This window comes from Lepus europaeus, chromosome 8 (genome assembly GCF_033115175.1).
Source record: "Lepus europaeus isolate LE1 chromosome 8, mLepTim1.pri, whole genome shotgun sequence".
Lineage (NCBI taxonomy): Eukaryota > Metazoa > Chordata > Mammalia > Lagomorpha > Leporidae > Lepus > Lepus europaeus.
Window position 1 is genome coordinate 32,311,864 of NC_084834.1, and position 19,700 is coordinate 32,331,563.

At 49.3% G+C, this 19,700-nt stretch overlaps 1 long non-coding RNA gene across 1 annotated transcript; it reads left to right on the plus strand.

Moving 5' to 3' along the window:
* The first annotated feature begins 9,221 nt into the window (after positions 1-9,221).
* On the plus strand, positions 9,222-10,450 carry LOC133765506 (uncharacterized). The gene is made up of 3 exons (XR_009866602.1): positions 9,222-9,290; positions 10,204-10,300; positions 10,391-10,450. It is a non-coding gene; the product is annotated as an uncharacterized LOC133765506 (long non-coding RNA).
* The last annotated feature ends 9,250 nt before the right edge of the window (positions 10,451-19,700 follow it).

Below are 19,700 nucleotides of genomic sequence, written 5' to 3' on the forward strand. Positions count from 1 at the left end.
GAGGGGTACACAGCTGGTATCCTCCTCCCCAGCCACACCCCAAACCAGCTTTCCCTTTCTCCTTGGTGTCAACTCATCCTCCAAAGTGCACACGGACCGGCTCCACGCCATCCTGCTGTGGCTGTTGGCCAGGACCAAAGGCATCCGCAGGAAACAGAGGCTACGCGCACAACACTCAGTACCACTCCCGCTAAATACAAAGTCCAGACAAGCACAAAACACGAAGTCGAAGGATGGGAAGTCGGAGTCGTCCCACCCCTCACCCTTCTGCTGCCGCCAGAATTATAAACAAGGATTTCAATCTGGGGGGTGGGAGGGGAGGGAGAGAAGGCTTGGAAGGTTTAAAATAAAAAGACGAATGTGGCCAGCCAGCCCAGTCTGAGTCAATACCGAAAGGTTAGAGCTAGGAGGTAAACCCTGCAGCTTAGACATGGTCGTTTACTTTAAAGCCCAGGTCTCACGTTGTCCTGTCACTTTCCTTTTAGTTTTTTAAGAATTATTTATTTATTTGAAAAGCAGAGAGACAGAGAGGAAGAGAGAGACAGAAACAGAGAGAGACAGAGAGAGAGAGAGAGAGAGAATCTTCCACCTGCTGGTTCACTTCCCAAACACCTGCAATAGCCAGGGCTGGGCCAGGCCACAGCCAGAAGGCAGGAACTGAGTCCAGGTCTCCCATGTGGGCGGCAGGGCTGTCACCAGCTGCCTTGTGAGGCACACGAGCAGCAAGCCGGATCCGGAATGGAGCAGCCAGGACTCAACCTGGCACTCTGGTACGTGGGCCACCAGGAGGCATCCCAAGGGCCAGCTCAGCCTGCTGAGCGCTGCACACCTAACCCGGGTGGGGAAGGATTGGATCTCCAGTCCTGCAGGTGGAGAGACGGCAACAGCACAGTCCCGCTGCCTGCTCTTGCTGCCGCATCGCCAGCAGGAATAAAATCACCCTCAACAGACAGGAGGGGAAGAAAGGAACCGGGTTTATGCGATAGAAATGAAATAAGCTGGGTTTTATTCAATACCATGAGAAAATTATTAATTCATGCCAGACACACAAACACAAACATTACCCTACTGAAAGCATTCGCTCCAAGGGGACCATCTGGCAGAGCGTTGCAGCCCGCACTCAGAAGCACAGTGTGTGTCACCGTGGCGGGCTTGTCCACCAAGGTGGCAAACACAGAGGAAGTGACAATTCCTGGGTGTTGAGGGGAGCACCTCACGGTAATGACAACCGCTGGGAACTTCTCACTCACATATCCTCCAGAGGTGGGTCTGGGCTTACACATGCTACTTCATGAAAACCTAAAGTCCAAAACAAGAGGGGGTCGGTATTTTAGAATTCCTCTTACGACATGAGTCCATTGCCTGGGCACCGAGTTTCAGGAGGGGATTCACGCACCAAGGTAGAAGGCACTGATTGTTCAACATGCAGGCTGGAGAGAAGACGAAGGGGCATGGAGGCAACTGGATGAGTGGGAAGCTACAATTAATTACCGAGAAACCCAAAATGACAACTATAGCATCCGGACGTTAGAGAGAAAAGGCAAGCTTCTTTTTCATAGAATGTACTTAGGAAAACCTCACAGCCACATTTTTTTTTTTTTCCAGAAATGAGAGATAACTATGATATGGATAGCATTTTCCCCTCCCTGGGGGTGGACAGAACAGGGAAACTTGCAGTCCGGAACTGCAATGTCGGCTGCTGGTGAGGTCAGCAGAATGTGACCTTTTACAGCCTTGGCACATCTTGAGACCTTATTCCCTTCCTGGCTCTACCTGAGGCCATGGGACAGCCACCCAGCACGGAGTCATCACTACGTATGGACTCATCTGAAAAGGGTCCCAGGAGAGGACTGTGTTAGTAGGACACAGGCATCCCTGCTTACCCAGACCGAGGGAACACCTGTATTGAATTCTAGTGCGAATGGCAGCATCTGAAGCTGAGAGCTCAGACTGTGTCAGGGGTCTTGGCCTGGAACTACTCAGTCACCAGTTCCCTTTCCATCAGAAGAGTAGCTCATGACATGGGCTGAATCTGTATTCTGTCTCATCCTATGGAACATTTTCATGTTAGACATGAAATGAAATGTTCGACATGCAATAAAACGCCTTCATGCAATCCAAAGCGAGGAGAATTTGGGTGCTCAATGGTTATCCTATATTCCTTACATGTTTAGAAGCTTAACAAGTGTTTTTAACTCTTTTTAAAAGGCAATATACAGGGGCCAGCACTGTGGCACAGCAGGTTAACGCCCTGGCCTAAAGCACCAGCATCCCATATGGGCACCGGCTCTAGTCTCGGCTGCTCCTCTTCTGATCCAGCTCTCTGCTATGGACTGGGAAAGTAGTAGAAGATGGCCCAGATCCTTGGGCCCCTGCACCCACATGGGAGACCCGGAAGAAGCTCCTGGCTCCTGGCTTCGGATCGGTGCAGCTCCAGCCATCGCAGCCAATTGAGGAGTGAATCATCAAATGGAACCCCCCACCCCCACCCCCCGCCTCTCCTCTCTCTGTTACTCTGACTTTCAAATAAATAAATACATCTTTTTAAAAAAGGCAATATACACATATGATAAAATAAGATCCAAGTCAATGATAAGGGTTCAGGGAGAGAGTGAAAGAGCCTAATTGAATGTTGGGTGTGTCTTGTTCAGGGTGCTACACGAGGCTGAATACCGGCTTGAGTGTGAGCCTTTCCCAAACCTTGCCCCTCTGTGCCACATCAGGCGCAATGCATGGGCCTGCACAACCAGTGGAACAACCTCCTCAGCCTAGAGTAGCAAACTGGGCAGCTGGGCAGGGTTGCACGGGTCAGACCCCAAGCTAAGAGTCTTGTTGTGCGGGAGTCTTGGTCACTGTGCTGCCTTTTCTGTCCAAATCTATATCTCTTCCTAATAGCTCATCTTACGACAAATGAGATCACTAAATAAGGGGACAAAGTATTTGTCTATGCTTCTCAGAAGCTAACAGCCACTGAAGAGAACTTATAGGCAGGCAGATGATAGACGAATGACATACAGAGAAAGAGAGTTATAGAGAAACAAGTGGGATGTTAGAGCATCCAGTTCCATTTCTTCACTCTACCAAAGAAGAAATTATGGCTTGGATATGTAAGAGAGAGAGAGAGAGCCAGAGAAAGAGTTTTGGTTAATCAGTAAGAATTATTTATGTAACTCGTTGTAACCCATGGCAGTCTTGTGGTTAGGCCTCAGCATCAAATCACATAGACAATACTCCCACAGAAAAAACACAATTAACAGCAACTCGAGTCTTAGATTTTCCATGAAGCAGCAAAGAGAGGAGTACATTTTTAAGATCTTAAAAGTCTGCTTTACCTGTTTTCCTTAACCAGCAATGAATCTCTCCAAGCCTTACTTCTCTCTCTTTTTCTATAGCCTCTTAAAACCCCCTCCAGCACTTGGGCCACACAGGCCCATCCCTCTCTCCCTCTGTACTTGATTTTATGGATCAATTTAACCTTTCTGATTTCTTCTTCCCCACCCCACATCCTAGAACTAAAGAAAGACCTGAACCTTCAGGTGGAAAGTGCCTCTCCTTCTCTTTACAAATAAAATCACACACAGTGATATCAAAATAGAACTAAGACAATCCTACAAGGTATTAACAGGATAGACAGCGATTTCCCACCAAGGAGAAAGATTCAGATCTATAGGAGACTGCTCGTCAACAACAGCCGTTTCAGCTTAGAAATGATCAGGAAAAATACACCTGTACTCAGAGTTCTCTAACAAGCCCAACATTCAGAGGTCAGAATAAATTCTCAGACACACAGGCCCTCAGAAAAATGCATGACACTCTCTGACAGAGAAGACGACAAAAGAAAACCTATCACAGGATGTACTCCAGCAATTAGAAAACTGACTCTAAAAGGTAGTCTTCAGCTATAAGCGAGGACTGTAAGTGGTCAAGGAGAGTGTATGAATATATTTATGTTTATTTTTGTTATGAGAAAGTGATCTTTTTTCAAAGGTTGGGAAGAAAGGAAGGTAGAAAACACAACTTAATTATTTATTTCCATTCTATTCTACCTTTGCTTGATATTAGGAGATTTCAAACGGTTCATGGAAAATGGAATTAAAAGATAAGTTTGTTTTGGTACAAAAAAGAATGTGAAATTCAATGGATAGTTTTTTCATGAATTATATGCTCCATGAACTTTCTGAAGATCCCTTGTATGTCACTATGTTCACAAAATGCTTTCAGATAGATTGCCAGTTGCCAGAACCACAGGACCTACAAAATATGCTTTTAAGAGGGAACCATGTTAAGAAAATATGAATTCCAGCCAAACTTGGAAACACAGTTGCTGAGTTTAGTGATCCCTTGTGCCATGGACACTGGCAGCCTTCTACAGTCATGGTGACGACACCTCTGGATCTGAGAAGAGTTGACAGACCTGAAATTTAGTAGAGCAACACTGACTCTTGTTCTTATTCTCCCTATCGTACCGGACTAGACTATGGTGGACGAGAACAGGGGAGGTGAGAACAATGATATTCCAGACTGGCTGATGAGCTCAGAAGGGTTTTATGAGATGTCCAGGCTTTGTGGTTTACGGGCAAGGGCACTCTCACTGCCAGGGGACAGCAGCAGGGCTCCTGCTCTGCCCAGGAGGCCCTCAGATGAAAGATCTTGGGCTCCACAAAGGCTTCTGTTGCGAGGCTCATACTGCTGCTGCCTATGTCATATGCCATGAATTTAGGGCTTGGAATCTCTCACTTGAACTTTTTTACGCCATCCCTAGTGTGTGCCAGAAAAACAGCAGCTGCCAAAAAGCAGACATTTTCCTGTCTCTAAAAATAAAATGCTGGCAATGCTGCAGGCCCCTGTGCCAAGACCTGGTCCTTCCCAGCATAAACAATAGGTAGTCAAGTCGATCAGCGGTAAATACTGAGTCCTAACAGGCCGAAGGCCAGCCTGAAATGCCTGGGTCAGGGCATGTGCACCTTCTGAACCAGCTGGCGGAGGGCACCTGCTGCCCCAGCCAGGGACCAGGTGTGGCTGGGAGAGGGGAAGGACCCAGGTCACACCAGAGACCTTGACCCAGTGGAGGTCCTGGAGCTCCGCCACCCCCCCCATCTCCTCAAGTCCTGGGCATACAGTGAGAGATCTCAGAGCCTGTGAGATCCTCTGCAGAGAAAGCTCCCTGGGAAGGAAGACGTTTCATAAGCATCCTTCACTCATCACCCGAAGCTGCACTTGTCACCTGTCAAAACCTTTCAACCCCAGCTGAGTGCCTCACTTGCTACACAGAGGCCCAAGAAAACCTCCTGAGTGTCTGAGTGCTGCAACAGAGTCAGCAACCCCACTCTAGTTGCCTCCTGGCTCACCAAACGCTTCCAAGGCATTTGTTTAAGCCCCTGTGCCTTGTCACTAGCGTTCAAATCTTCCTGAGACCATATGCTTCGCTTTTTACTGGTTTGGGGACCTGAAGGGACTCAAAGGAGTTTGGAGAGGAGAGGGCCTAAATATAGCAAATATTTGCCAGCATAATCACTCCATAAACAAGCTGCAGTGGAACGGAGCGTAGGACCGACCCAGGTGACGGGTGCCACTCACCCAAGCATCACATCATAAATAAAACTGAATGAGCCCATTCTCTCTCATGCAGCACCAGGGTGACGCCTGTTCACTCTATAAATATTTATGAAGTCACCATCCTTAAAAGACTCTCTTTTTCCAGGTAAGTAGATGCTAATGAAAAAGTCATGCGGAGCTTTTCCGGCAATTATGAAGACGTCACCATAGCTTTTCAAGTGCATCTCGTGGAAAGGAAGGAAAAAAAAAAAAAAAAAAAAAGAGAGAGGAAAAGGAAAAACCAGCCATGATGCCATGTGGCTGCTCTACATGGAGATCTCATTTACGCCAGTCAAGGTGCACTCTCATCTGAAAAGTGACAGCCTCCTCTGGTGGAGGTGGGCGGAGACAGGAGGAGGAACACCATCAGTCCCTTAACCCAGGCCTGCAGAATGAAGGGAGCAAAAGCACACCCTTGTCACCCAAGATCAGCGCCCTCCCACCACCCCTTGGCTGGGGGAGAGGAGGAAGGGAAGGAGACATTCTCCTTAGCGCTCAGCTTTCTCAGTCTGTCTCTTAGTAACAGGAAAAATGTACACCTCCCCCCATTACTATGCTCATTTGAAAAGAATTCCCAGAATGTGGGGATGTGTGCCTGGTGTCTCTCTGGGGCTTATGCAAAGTCCACCCCTCTTGCCATTGGTTACTCCTTCTGATTGCATTAGGAATGGCACACTAGACACCCCCCACCCCCACCCTGCCCCAGCACCACACTGCTGCAAAGGGCAGCCCCCTCTGGTTCCTGGGACCTCCCCTGCCCTCCCCTCCTCCCAGTCACAGCAGCAGTGTGCCACCTGGGACTCTCAAACCATTGTCTCCACTACAATACACGCTAATTTTCATGTCACTTTGCAGCTTACATGTTATTCATCTCTTAAATGCACCAACGCCCTTGCCCAAGTCCAAGCCTGCTCCTTTCCCAGCGATGGCCTCCTGCCTGGGCTCTGCTCCCCTCCAAACCTCAGGGTGGCCCCTGCTCCAGCAGACCGAGACAGCCCCGGCGGGGAGAGCTGGCGATCATTTGGCTCTAGCCTCCGGGAAGTCTCGTTCCACAAAGAACAAGAGGCTCTGGTGTTGTGAAATGAGTCACAGGCTGCCTTGACCGTGCCTATCTGGGGAGGCCAGGGCGGCCATGTATGGTCCGTGCTCCCTGCCACCCACCTCTCCGTGTCAGTTGGGGTGCTCTGCCAGGACAGCCTGAGTCATAAAACGCAGCGCATTCCTCGGGCATTGGGTAGTCTTTCCTTGTTCTTCCTTTGCTTTTGTTTTAGGCAGCACCTGGTTTCATTTTAAAAACCCAAATAAAACCGCACGGTCGGGGTGGGGGTGAGGGGACAGAAAGGAAAGACAAGGGAGAGAAAGGAGAAAAACCCAAGTCTGGGGAAGGTAGGAAAAGGCTGTACCTCCCCAGAGAGGTGAGGTGTGGAGCAGAGCCTGCAATGCAGGTGGAAGGCGGAGAGCAAGGGGCCTGCTGCCCAAGGCCCCCCCCCCCCCCCCCCCCCCCCGTATGGAACGCAGCGGCTGACCGGCTCTCCTCCCACCCTCCTGCCTCCCACTAGGCCACAGTACTGGGATAATCAGCGCTTTACTCCTACACCACGCCGCCTTCCCCAAGCCAGCCACCTGTGTTGTTGCTGTTGGATGCTTATTGATTTGAAAAGCAGAGAGGGAGGGAAGGAGGAAGAGAGAGAGAGATCTTCCATCTGCTGGTTTTCTTCCCAAACGCCCACACAGTTGGACAGCTGGGTCTGGGCCAGGCCAGGATCTTCATCTGGGGCTCCCATGTGGGTGGCAGGGACCCAAGTACTGCTGCTTCTCAGGGCGCTCATTAGCAGAAGTGGGACAGGATCCTAGGCCTTCTGATACGGGATGTGGAAGTTCTGCGTGGCTCAACCTCTGGGCCGCGGTGCCTGCCCCCTCCTTCCGAGTCTCCTCAGTGAGTCACAGCCTGGTTTCTGGTGAGCACTGAGGAACACCGTGTTGTGACGCCCATGATTGTAGGAATCGGCCTGTTCCCTCTTTCTGGGATGGCAAACCCTAACTCCCATGTGAGGGACGACTTTCCACACGTTGACATCTGTTTCCTGCCCTTCCAGGAGAGAGGAATGGGGGCCAGGGAAAGGAGGTGACACAGACCCACCCATTCCCAGGTTACCATCAAATGGAATTTCTGCGGCCAGGTTATTTTTGTAAACTCATCTGTGAGGCCTTGACATTGGTGTTTAAGATCAGAACAGGGCCGGCTCTGTGGTGTAGAAGGTTAAGCTTCTGCCTGCAGTGTCAGCCTCCCATATGGGCTCCAGCTGGGAGTCCCAGCTGCTCCACTTCCAATCTAGCTCCCTGCTAATGCACCTGGGAAAGCAGCTGAGGCTGGCCCAGGCGCTTGGGCCCTTGCACCCATGTGGAAGACCCTGAAGAAGCTCCTGGCTCCTGGCTCCCTCCAGCCCAACCCCTGCAGTTGCAGCCATTTGGGAAGTGCACCAGCAGGTAGAAGCTCTCTTTCACTCTCCGCCCCCAGCTTCTCTATTATCTTTGCCTTTTAAATAAATATTTTAAAAATTAAGGGGCCGGCGCTGTGGTGTAGTAGGTTCGTCCTCCACCTGCAGTGCCAGAATCCCATATGGGCACTGATTCTAGTCCTTACTGCTCCTCTTCCAATCCAGCTACCTGCTATGGCCTGGGAAGGCAGCGGAAGATGGCCCAAGTCCTTGGACCCCTGCACCATGTAGGAGACCCTGAAGAAGCTCCTGGCTCCTGGCTTCAGATCGGCCCAGCTCTGGCTCCTGTGGCCATTTGGGGAGTGGACCAGCAGATGGAAGGCCTTTCTCTGCCTCTCCCTCTCACTGTATGTTAACACTGCCTCTCAAATAAATATTTTAAAAAATAAAATAAATTAAAACAGAATTCTTCAAGCTAGGCTTTGCATCCAGTTTTTTAAAAAGTACTGGGTGAATGCCTGGTAGCCAGTCCGATGGAGAGCTGCATTTCCTGGTAGTCAGAGTAGTGACCACAGCACAGGCCCAGGGTTTCTAGGTCCCAGACACGGGGCTCCGAGCTCCAGCAAAGGCCTCTGCCTCCCTCTGCCTGAGACTCTCCAATAAAGCTGCCAGGGCAAAAATCCTGGAGGTTCCTGAGTGGCTCCAGGGCTGCGTTTCCAATGCACGGTTTTGGCGAGTTTAATGGAAACCATACGGAAGGTTCCCGGGAATCAGCCCAGATGGCTCCCCTAGAACGCATTGAGCCCAACCTGGACTAATGGCCAAGAATACCCACTAGGAGTCTGGGGGTGGGGAGCGGGAGAGGCGACTTGCAGGGAGCTTTCCACCCTGGCAGCCTCGGTAAACAGGGCTTGAGGGGAGGGGGGCATGGGGGCGGGCAGGGCTGGGAGGCTGCCCTTTTCCTACCCCGGCCCGGGCCTCCCCACGACGCCGCCACAGTAGTTGTGGCCCTCTGCGGCCCCCGGCGGCGGCGGGGGGTTTCTCCCTGCTCAGGCGGTGCCGGGGCCTCCCGCCAGCTCGCCGTGCACCGCCGGGGGAGGAGAAGGAGGCGGGCCGGCCGTGTGGGCGGCAGGATCCGGGGCAGGAGCGTGGCGGCGTGCGGCTGGCGGCGTGCGGCCGGCCGGGAGAGAAGGCGGGTCCGGGGCCGAGGGGAGGCCCCGGGGCATGCAGGGGAGGAGGATCGCCAAGCGGGAAGGGGTAGGAGGAGGCCAGGAGCTGTCCTGTGGCTGCAGGGGAGGGGCACGGTGAAGGAAGGAGGCAGATCCTGGCGGAAGAAGGGCTCAGGGTGCTGGGGAGGAGGAAGAGGACCACGGAGGGAGGAGGGCTGTGGGCTCACGAGAGGAGGATGACCGTGGAGTGGAGGAGGCGGTGGGGGGGGGGGAGGGTTGGTGGTGGAGGGAGGCGGACCAGGGGTGTGGTGTAGGGGGGATGGTGGAGGCGGACCAGGGGTGTGTGGTGTAGGAGGGCCATGGGTGTGTGTAGGGGGGATGGTGGAGGGAGGAGAACCACGGGTGTGGGGGGGGGGTGGAGGGAGGAGAACCACGGGTGGGGGGGGATGGTGGAGGGAGGAGGGCCACGGGTGGGCGGGGATGGTGGAAGGAGGAGGACCACGGGTGTGGGGGATGGTGGAGGGAGGAGGGCCACGGGTGCGGGGGGTGGTGGAGGGAGGAGGACCATGGGTGGGGGGGATCATGGAGGGAGGAGGGCCACGGGTGGGGGGGGATGGTGGAGGGAGGAGAACCACGGGTGTGGGGGGTGGTGGAGGGAGGAGGGCCACGGGTGGGGGGGATCATGGAGGGAAGAGGAGGACCATCGTGGAGGGAGCAGGAGGGCCGCGGACATAGGAAGAGGGGTAAGTAGAAGAGACGGACCTCCTGGCAGCGGCAGGCAGCAGAATAAGAGGAAGGCAAGAGGGGGCGCCCGCTGCGGGCTCAGGCAGAGCTGGGCGTGAAAGGTGGAGGCCCTGGGCCTCAAGGCCCTGCTTGCAGGTCACAGACCTCGTGCTGGAACCCGGCAGGGAAGGCGCGGGCGGTGCCGGGAGAGACCCTGAACCCAGGGACGCCTTCTCACACCCCGGCAGGGGCCCCAGGCCAGGGCGTCTTTTCTGCAGTTCTAGGGAGGCGATTGCGCCCCACGTCTTCTTTGTGAGAGCTCATATCCGTTCTAAGGATCACTCGGTCTCCCTCCTCCACGGACAGAGAAAAGCGGTGTGTGGGGTGGGGGCCACCCGGGGCCCAGGGAGGGGCCGGCTATGGGTGCGCTGCAGGGCCTCTTACCGCACAGTCCTTGTCCGGCAGACTCCGGCGACTCAGCTGAAACGTAAGAACGGCCTTCCGCGCCCACAATCCGAGTACTGAGCTTCCAGAACCCCAGTGCTTGCGAAGCTGCGGAGACACGGCTGGCCTGTGAACGCGCGCTCACCCACAAAGGGCGCCTTTCCCCAGGCGATGAGGACGAGGTAGTCCCAAACCAGACAGCAGGAGGTGGGCTGGCGCCTGCCGCTTTCACCTCGCCTTGAACCTTCCCGTGTCATCGGCTGTCCCGTCAGCACAAGCCGGGAGCTCAGAATCACTACAGAAGCCCCCACAGCCCCTTAATCCTCCTGTAGCCAGAGAGCCTCCCCCAACCCCCTCCCTCCTTTTCCTTTCATCCCAACATTCTTCAGGGTGCATTTCTGGCTTCATTGAAAAAGTTATGGAAAACGCGTATTAGGAAAAAACTACACGATTTCAAAACATATTTCTGCACCAAAACGAATACCTTTTAACCTCATTTTCCACGCAGGTTGGAATCACAGTGGGGCATCATGAATTCCAAGACTAGGATAGTTACCAAAGGCACTGGACACCTGGCAAACACTGCTCAGAGTGAGAATATCCTTAAATCATGGTTGGAACGTTTCATTAAATCCCTGCTTGTTGCTAACGCAGGAATGGACACTTTTTTTTTTTTAATCTCAAAACTTACTTTCCTTCCCCCAAGTAGAACACCCTCTAAAATATAGTAAGATTTGGAGCAGGTATTTGGCACAGGGGTTAAGTTGCCCTGTTTCCTTATCAGGGTGCCTGGGTTCAGGTCCTGCCTCTGCTCTGTATTTCAGCAATCTTGCCAATGTGCATCCTGGGAGGCAGCAGGCGATGGCTCAAGTGCTGAGGTCAACCAGATGAGTTCTTGCCTTCCGCCTGGTTCAGTGGTTCAGACCCAGCTGTTTTAGGTATTTGGGGAGTAAACCAGCAGGAAAACCTCCCTCTCTCTCTCTCTCTCTCTCTCTCTCTCTCTCTCTCTCTCTCTCTCTTTCAAATGCAATGAAAATAAAGCAATTTTTAAAAGAGGTACAAAGACTTGCCTTGTCTCATAAGTTAAGCAATCATGATTTTTTTTTTTAATCAGGACTGTAGGGCCAAGCTTTCTCAGATAAGCTCCAATATTAATAGTGTGGGGTATGCAGTGCGGGGTGGGGGTACGTTCAGTTTCTTCTTGTATCATCACAAGAGCAGGGTGTAGTGTCACTTATTCGTCCAGAATGGCTGACTTACCGGCGGTGGCTGGGTGCACAGAGAATTCCCTCTCCTGGAGAAGCCGCCGGGGAAGCACCTTACAGAGAGCGGCAGCTGTTTGCTGGAACAGCTGCAGACACTGATTGGCAATGGAATCGCTTGGCAGCGGCACAGCGCTGTGCAGCAGGAGGGATTATTTATTTAACAATAGTTAATGATTCTCCCAAGCCATTCCCAGGAGGCCAGCAAGCAGTAGGAGACTTTCAGGAAACCATCTCCCCTTCCTAGAAGCAGCCACCAAGCCCCGGGGGTGAAGGGAGGTCTCTGGCTGCCCGCACAAGATACAGAACTTGCTGTGGACCACACAGCTTCAAGTGCCCCCGAGGAACCCCTCCATAGCTTGCCACAGCCTGCCACAGCCCTGCCTTCCTGTGCTTGAAATGCTGCTGGGGCAAGGCATCAGGCCCTCAAGCAGAAAACTCAAGAAAAATGCACCATTTTGGTTACCATTAAAATAGACTAGCTGTCTGGGAACCAAGGGGGATCATCCAGCCCTGTCCCATTAGCTAAATTCATCAGATTCTCAAGTTCACAGCTGTGGACCAGCATTTCCGAAGTGCTATGTGTCTGTAACAGGTGGTTCTGTGATTATGTCAGCTGGTACTTGGAAAACTTTTTTTAATGCTCAGGATTTTTTTTTTTTTTCTAACATGAGGGGAGTTCAAAAAGTTCATGGAGAAACAATTCGAAGACAAGTTTATCACAGTGCAAAAGGTTTTGAAAGCCGGCATACCAGGGGTCTTCAACAAGTTCATGGAAAATGCATGTTATGTGTATCATGCATGGATTTCAACGTTTTCTGCACTAAAATGTGTCTTTTCATTGCATTTTTCATGAATTTTTACCTTCATACACATAGCTAGCATATCACATCAATGGTATTGCAAATATAATTACTTAATTTGAGTGAAGTTTTTTAAAAATTAACTTAAAGATATCTTAATAAACAAAGTAGGATAGCAAAAACAGTCATAATTTCTTAATAATTGAACTCAGGAGGGTACATGGAAAAACCAGTTTTTATTCTTTCTTTCCATCTATTCTGTAAGAATCTCTGCCGGAACGCTAAGACATACAATGAATCCCATTTGAACATCCTGATAGAAATAGAGGGCTTTGAGAAAGTCTGGTTAGGCCAGGGAGAACCCCTGGTCTGAAGGGCCACAACAGGGAGCAGGCAGGTGGCAGGACAGGCACGTGAGGCGGTAGCCCCTGGACCGTGGGCACGAGGGAAGGACACTCAGCATTTCCCACCATTTTCACAACATCCCCAACTTTCACTGGCTTATTATTTGGACAGTGCAATTCCCACAACCCTCTTTGAGGTTCGTTTCTCCCAAACTGGAAAAATCTGTGCAGCTGTTCGTAGGCTTTCAGGAAGACTGTACCTTGTATCACAAGAGCTCTACTTTTCATCTGATTATAAATCAGGACAGCCTTTTATACCAGCTCTGAACGCATACACCCACTGCCAGGCAGATGCACCCGGCAGCCCACTTCCTGCGGCTCCCAGGGTTCCCCTGTTGGATGACAGTAAGAAGATTCTTACAGCCGGCGCCGTGGCTCAACAGGCCAATCCTCCGCCTTGCGGCGCCGGCACACCAGGTTCTAGTCCCAGTCGGGGCATCGATCCTGTCCCGGTTGCCCCTCTTCCAGGCCAGCTCTCTGCTGTGGCCAGGGAGTGCAGTGGAGGATGGCCCAAGTGCTTGGGCCCTGCACCTCATGGGAGACCAGGAGAAGCACCTGGCTCCTGCCATCGGATCAGCGCGGTGTGCCGGCCGCAGCGCGCCTACCACAGTGGCCATTGGAGGGTGAACCAATGGCAAAAGGAAGACCTTTCTCTCTCTCTCTCTCTCTCACTGTCCACTCTGCCTGCTAAAAAAAAAAAAAAAAAAAAAAAAAAAAAGATTCTTACATGACTCAGGAAGCCTTCCCCTTGTCTCTTGTAGTTCAGTAAGATCACGTGTGCTGGCCTGGTAGGCCTCATATCTAGGGTGAAAAGGCAAACAATGTGTAAGTGCTTGTGGCAGCCAGAGTCTGCTGGGACTTCCTGGCGTTCCTCAGTCAGTGCTTCCAATCCCAGGTGGGCATTTAGTCTTACTGGTTAAGAAGCCCAAGACCCATATGGGAGTGCCTGGGTTCAATTCCTGGCTCTGGCTCCTGACCCCAGCTTCTGGCTAATGCAGACCCTGGGAGGCAGTGGCCATGGCTCAAGTTGCTGGATCCCTGCCATCCATGTGGGAGATCCAAATTGAGTTCTGTGCTCCCACCTTCAGCCTGGCCCAGCCCTGGCTGCAGCAGGCATTTGGGGAGTGCACCAGCAGATGGGAAATCTCTCTGTGTGTCTCACTCTATCTGCCTCTCAAATACATCAACCCAAATTTCAAAATAATAGTTCCATGCCGGCCGTGGCGGCGATTTGGGGAGTGAACCAACGGAAGGAAGACCTGTCTCTCTCGCTGTCTATAACTCTTCCTATCAAATAAAAAATAATAATAGTTCCAAACTCTTTCATATACAACCTCGACCCCAGCCACCACCACAACCTCCTCCTGTACACCTCCTGTTTCAGAGCTGCTGCTGAGTGCTGAGTGGCCCATCTGTCGGATTTCTCCTTCCTGTTACTTCTGCCTCCAACTCTCCTTTTTGTTAGGAGAGGGACAGGTAGGGGCAAGCAGAATGCAACCAGCCTTAAATGGCCCCAGACTATGAAAAATATGGAAGTATCAGATGGAGATCATGATTAAAATAAAGGCGGAAAAAAGACATCAAGTAGTAGTTTAGGAGGAGACTTACAGATTTTTCCATAACTTCGAGGTGCCGGAGAAAAATCATCGAAGCACCAAATTTGGTGTGCCTGCAAAAAGGAGAGCTCAACGTCAATCCCAACCACAATAATAGAAACCTAATAAAATTATTAGATTCTCTCTGCAATTCAAAAGACGCTTTGATACTGTTGTGAGAAGCTGCCATAGGCCAGGGGGGGGTTAGTTTAGCAGTTAAGATGTCCAGATCCCACATCAGAGTGCCAAGGTTGAATCCCTGGCTCTTGATCTTGACTCCTGCTTCCTGCCAGTGTAGACTCCAGGAGACAACAGTGGTGGCTCAAGTGACTGGGCTCCCTGCCGCCCATGTGGGAGACCTGGATTACATCCCTCCTGGCTGCCACCTGACCCAGGTCAGTTGTGGTGGGCATTTGAGGAGTGAAGCAACAGATGGGCAATCCCTGTCTGTGTTTGGCTCTTAAATGAATAAATAAGTACATAAAGAAAGTTTTAAAAATTCACTTTAATAACAGATAATAACAGTAAAATGGAATGACAAAATTGGAGAAAATATTTATGAAGTAGGAGAACAAGTCTAGCTTTCATGAGTCAGTAAGACAAAGCTAAACATCCCACTAGAAAAATGGCAAAGGAAATAAACAGTCATACCCTATCATTCATGGATTCCAGATTTACACATTCATGACTTGCTAGAATTTATGTGTAATCCTAATCCCAAAGTCAATACTAACAGCACCTTTGAGGTTATCTGTGGACATGCCTGGAGTGGCAAAAATTCGAGTCACCAGACAGGTGCCTTCCCAGCCTGAAGGTGAACAAGGCAAACAAGGTTGTACTGACGTCAGGTGTCCTTTGCAAAGCGTATTTAGTGTCATATTTTTGGCTTTTTTTTTTTTTTTTGTAATTTCACCATGCACAATGGCTCCAAGAACTGGGCTGAAGGGCTGTCCAGCATTCCTAAGCACAAGAAGCCTGTGATGTGCCTTCCAGAGAAAAGACCTGTGCTAATTAAGATTCCTTTACCTATGATGTAGAATGCTATTGGCTGTGAGCTCAGTGGTAATAAATTAGCAACCTATATTAAAGTGTCTTTAACAGAAACATACATACAAACAAAGTTACATATTGCTCTGCTGGCAAAAAACATTGTGATTGGCGGCTCACAGGATACTACCTTGGCATTTCCTGGGAGCAATGGTTCAGCACTCCTTAACTCAGAGTTCAAGGTCAAGGCAACATTTAGAAACATAACTACCGCAAATAATGAGAATCAGCCTGAAGAACTATCAACAACTAATAAACAGAAGATACTCAACTTCACTGATAAATAAATGAAATTGAAAAAATTTGAATATCCTCATCTACCAGATTGGAAAACACTAAGATTATTTTTTTACAGCCAGTGTTGGAGACAGCCCAGGAAAAGGCACTCTCTTGCACTGTTGTTCTGGAAGGCAATTGGGCCATGTAGAAGTGGACTGAGACAGGCGCTTGGCACAGTGGTTAAGACGCTACCTGGGCTGCTCAGACCCCAGAACGGAGGGCCTGGGTTCAAGTCTTGGTTCTGCTCCTGATTCCAGCTTCCCACTAATGCACACTAAGGGAGGCAGTTGGTCATGGCACAGGCACTTGTATCCCTGATACCCACATGGGAGATACAGATGGAGTTTTTGGCTTTGGCCTGGCATTGGCCTGGCTCAGCCCTGGATGATGCACGTATGTGGGGCATGAACCAGCGTATGGAAGATTCCTCTCTGTCGGACTCTGTCTGCCTTTGAAATAAAATGAAAATAAATAATTTCCAAAATATAAGTGTACCTTCTGACTCAAGATTGTTGCTTAAAGGTATGTACCCTGAAGAGATTATTTTACAATTGTAAGATATAATATATATTCAAATTTTATTTATCACAGCATTGTTCCTATTAGTCATGAATTTAAGAAAACCTAAATGCCTGGTGGCATGGCCTATTTTAAACTTGTGATTTATTCTCTCGATGGAATACTATGGATCCATTAAAAAATGACGACAGGACAGATGTTGTGGCACAGCAGGTTAACCCACGGCTTAGGATGCCCTCATCTCGTATTGGAGTGCTCGGTTCAAGGCCTGGCTGTTCTGTGCATCTGAGTCAGCTCCATACTCGTGTGCGTGGGAGGCAGCAGACGTACTTGAGCTCCTACCACCCATGTGGGAGCTCAGATGGGACTCCTTGCTCCTGAACCCAGCCTGGCCTAGCTCTAGCTGTTGTGCCATTTGGGAAGTGAACCAGTGGTTAGAAGATGTCTCTCTGTGGCTGGCGTCATGGCACAGTGAGTTAAGCTGACACCTGTTAGGCCAGAATCCCATATGACTGCCAGTCTGAGACCTCAGTGGAGTTCCAGGCTCTTGGATATGGCCCTGGCTACTGTGGCCATTTGGGGAGTGAACCAGTGGAAGGAAGATATCTCTCTCTATCACTCTGCATTTCAAGTAAATAATTTTCAAAAATGATGACAAAGCACTGTGTTTATTAACACTGAAAGATGTCCATGAAAATACTGAATGATAAAAACCAATTACAGGGGCTTGCACTGTGGCATAACAGCTGTTGCCTGCAGTGCCAGCATCGCATATGGGCACCAGTTCAAGTTCCGGCTGCTCCACTTCTGATCCAGCTTTCTGCTATGGCCTGAGAAAGAAGTAGAAGATGGCCCAAGTCCTTGGGTCCCTGCACCCGCAAGGGAAGATCCAGAGGAGGCTCCTGGCTCCTGGCTTCAGATCAGCACAGCTCCACCCGTTGCGGCCAACTGGGGAGAGAACCAGCAAATGGAAGACCCCTCTCTCTCTGCCTCTCCTTCTCTCTCTGTGTAACTCTGACTTTCAAATAAATAAATAAATCTTAAAAAAAAAAAAAAACAATTACAGAGAACAATGCCCAGTATATGAATTCATCAGTATACTCTCTGCATGTGCATATATTTTTATGCACTCATAAGTATAGAGAGACATTCGTAAGGAAGTTTACTAAAATGTAAATAATGATTATCTCTGAGGGAAAGTAAGGAGTTTGGATGATTTTTGCTTTTGTTTCTATTTCTCTGTATTATATGAAAGTTTACAATCTGAGAAAGGCTGTTTTTGTTTTTCTTTGCCAATACAGTACATGTTATTACCACCATGCGTGAGAAAGAGGAAAAGTTGGTGACAATGATGAAAGTAGAGCATCATCAGTTGTTGACAATTTGTAACACCTTTATAGTCTTTGCATCCCCATCACCAGGTAGAAAGCCACACACATGGTGAGCACTCAGAAACAGATATTTGACAAATGAGTATTATTTTAAAAATAACTCCAACTGCTTTTGACTTATTTCCATATGAATACTACACAGAGGATAATCATTTAAGCTCTCTACATGTAAATGAGCACTGAGAAACGTTAGACTCACCACTCCATGCTTGATGTCAAGTGACTTTTTTAAGGGCCTGGTTATATCTGGGAGCAGTCCTGAATGCAATCAAAGAGGGGAAATCAGGATTAAAGCCAGTGTTAGTACAATTTTTTATGCTCCCAATTAGACAATTATCAAAAATAAGAAGAAGAAGAACAAAAAGACACATATCACTTGTTTCCCTTTTGCATTCCACCACCAAAAGTGAGAGTTGGTCAGGTCAGACGAAGCCATAACTAAAAGTGAAATTGTAATCAACCTGGAGGTTTGGTGTAAGCAACAACAATCTTCTGTGATATGGTGCTTATACTCCTAGAAAATCAGAAGGAACCAAGGCTATGCTGAAATTCCAGGGCTGTAAATCTTTCTTAAGGTCTTAAGGAGCTCTGGTATATTGTTAATCAATTTTATTAATGTATAACTTACATAAGATCGACTCAGATCAACTGTACAGTTCAGTGATTTTGAGTAAACTTGTCAAGTTAGGCAACCATCACCACAGCCATCCTTTCATAAGCCCAGTATTGCTTGTTTGAAAAGTAGACAGAGAGAGAGAGAGAGATTGAGACAGACAGACAGACAGAAAGAAAGAAATCTGCCATCCACTGGTTTTTTACCTAAAGGACCACAATGGCCAGGGCTGGCCCATGCCAAAGCCAGACACCTGATACTCCATCCTGGTCTCCTATATGGGTGGCAGAGACCCAAGAACATGGGCTATCCTCCACTACTTTCCCAGGCCATTAGCAGGGAAGATAATTTTAAGTGGAACAGCCAGGACATGAACTGGCACCTATATGGGAAGCCAGTACTGCAGGTTGTCACTTTAACCTGCTGTGCCATAGCACTGGCTCCTGACCAATATTTTTAATCCCTCATGCCAACTTTATTTCCTTTCTTATCATCAGCCCTCAGCAAATCCTTGATCTATGCTCTTTCTCCATAGATTTGCCTTTACTGGACATTTCATATAAATGGAATCATACACTATGTGATCCTTTACCTCTGAATTCTTTTACTTGCCATCATGTTTTTGTTATTTGTCCACATTGTAGTGCTTTGTTCTTCTTCATTGCTGAATAGTTTTCCATTGTATGGCTATTACACATTTTGTTATCCATTCAGCACTGGATAGGCAACTAGAGTTGCTACCAATTTTGGCCACGTAGGATAATGCTGTGGTCAACGCTCACGTGCAAGTCTTTGTGTAGACATGTTTTCATTTCTCTTGGGTAAAAATCTAGGTGTAGAATTGCTGGGTCCTGTGATACATTTATGTTTAACTTGTAAAGAAATTGCTAAAGTGTTCTGCAAAGCAGCTCTGTTACTATTTTATATTTCCACAAGCAATGAGTGGAGGTTCCATTCTCTCCAAATCCTCACCAGCATTTGTTTATATCTCTTTTGTGATGATAGCCATTCTGATGGACATGAAGTGGTATCTCATTGCTTTTTGTTAAGTTTCTTTTAAAGATTTATTTTATTTATTTGAAAGATAGAGTTACAGAGAGAGGCAGAGACAGAGAGAGAGGTCTTCCATCCGCTGGTTCACTCCCCAGATGGCCGCAACGGCCAGAACCACGCCAATCCAAAACAAGGAGCCAGGTGCTTCTTCCAGGTCTCCCATGGGTGCAGGGGCCCAAGGACTTGGGCCATCTTCTGCTGCTTTCCCAGGCCATAGCAGAGAGCTGGACTGGAAGCAGAGCAGCCGAGACTTGAACCGGCGCTCATATGAAATGCCGGCGCTTCAGGACAGGGCTTTAACCCACTGTGCCACAGCGCCGGCCCCCATTTATTTATTTTTATTTGAAAGGCAAAGTTACACAAAG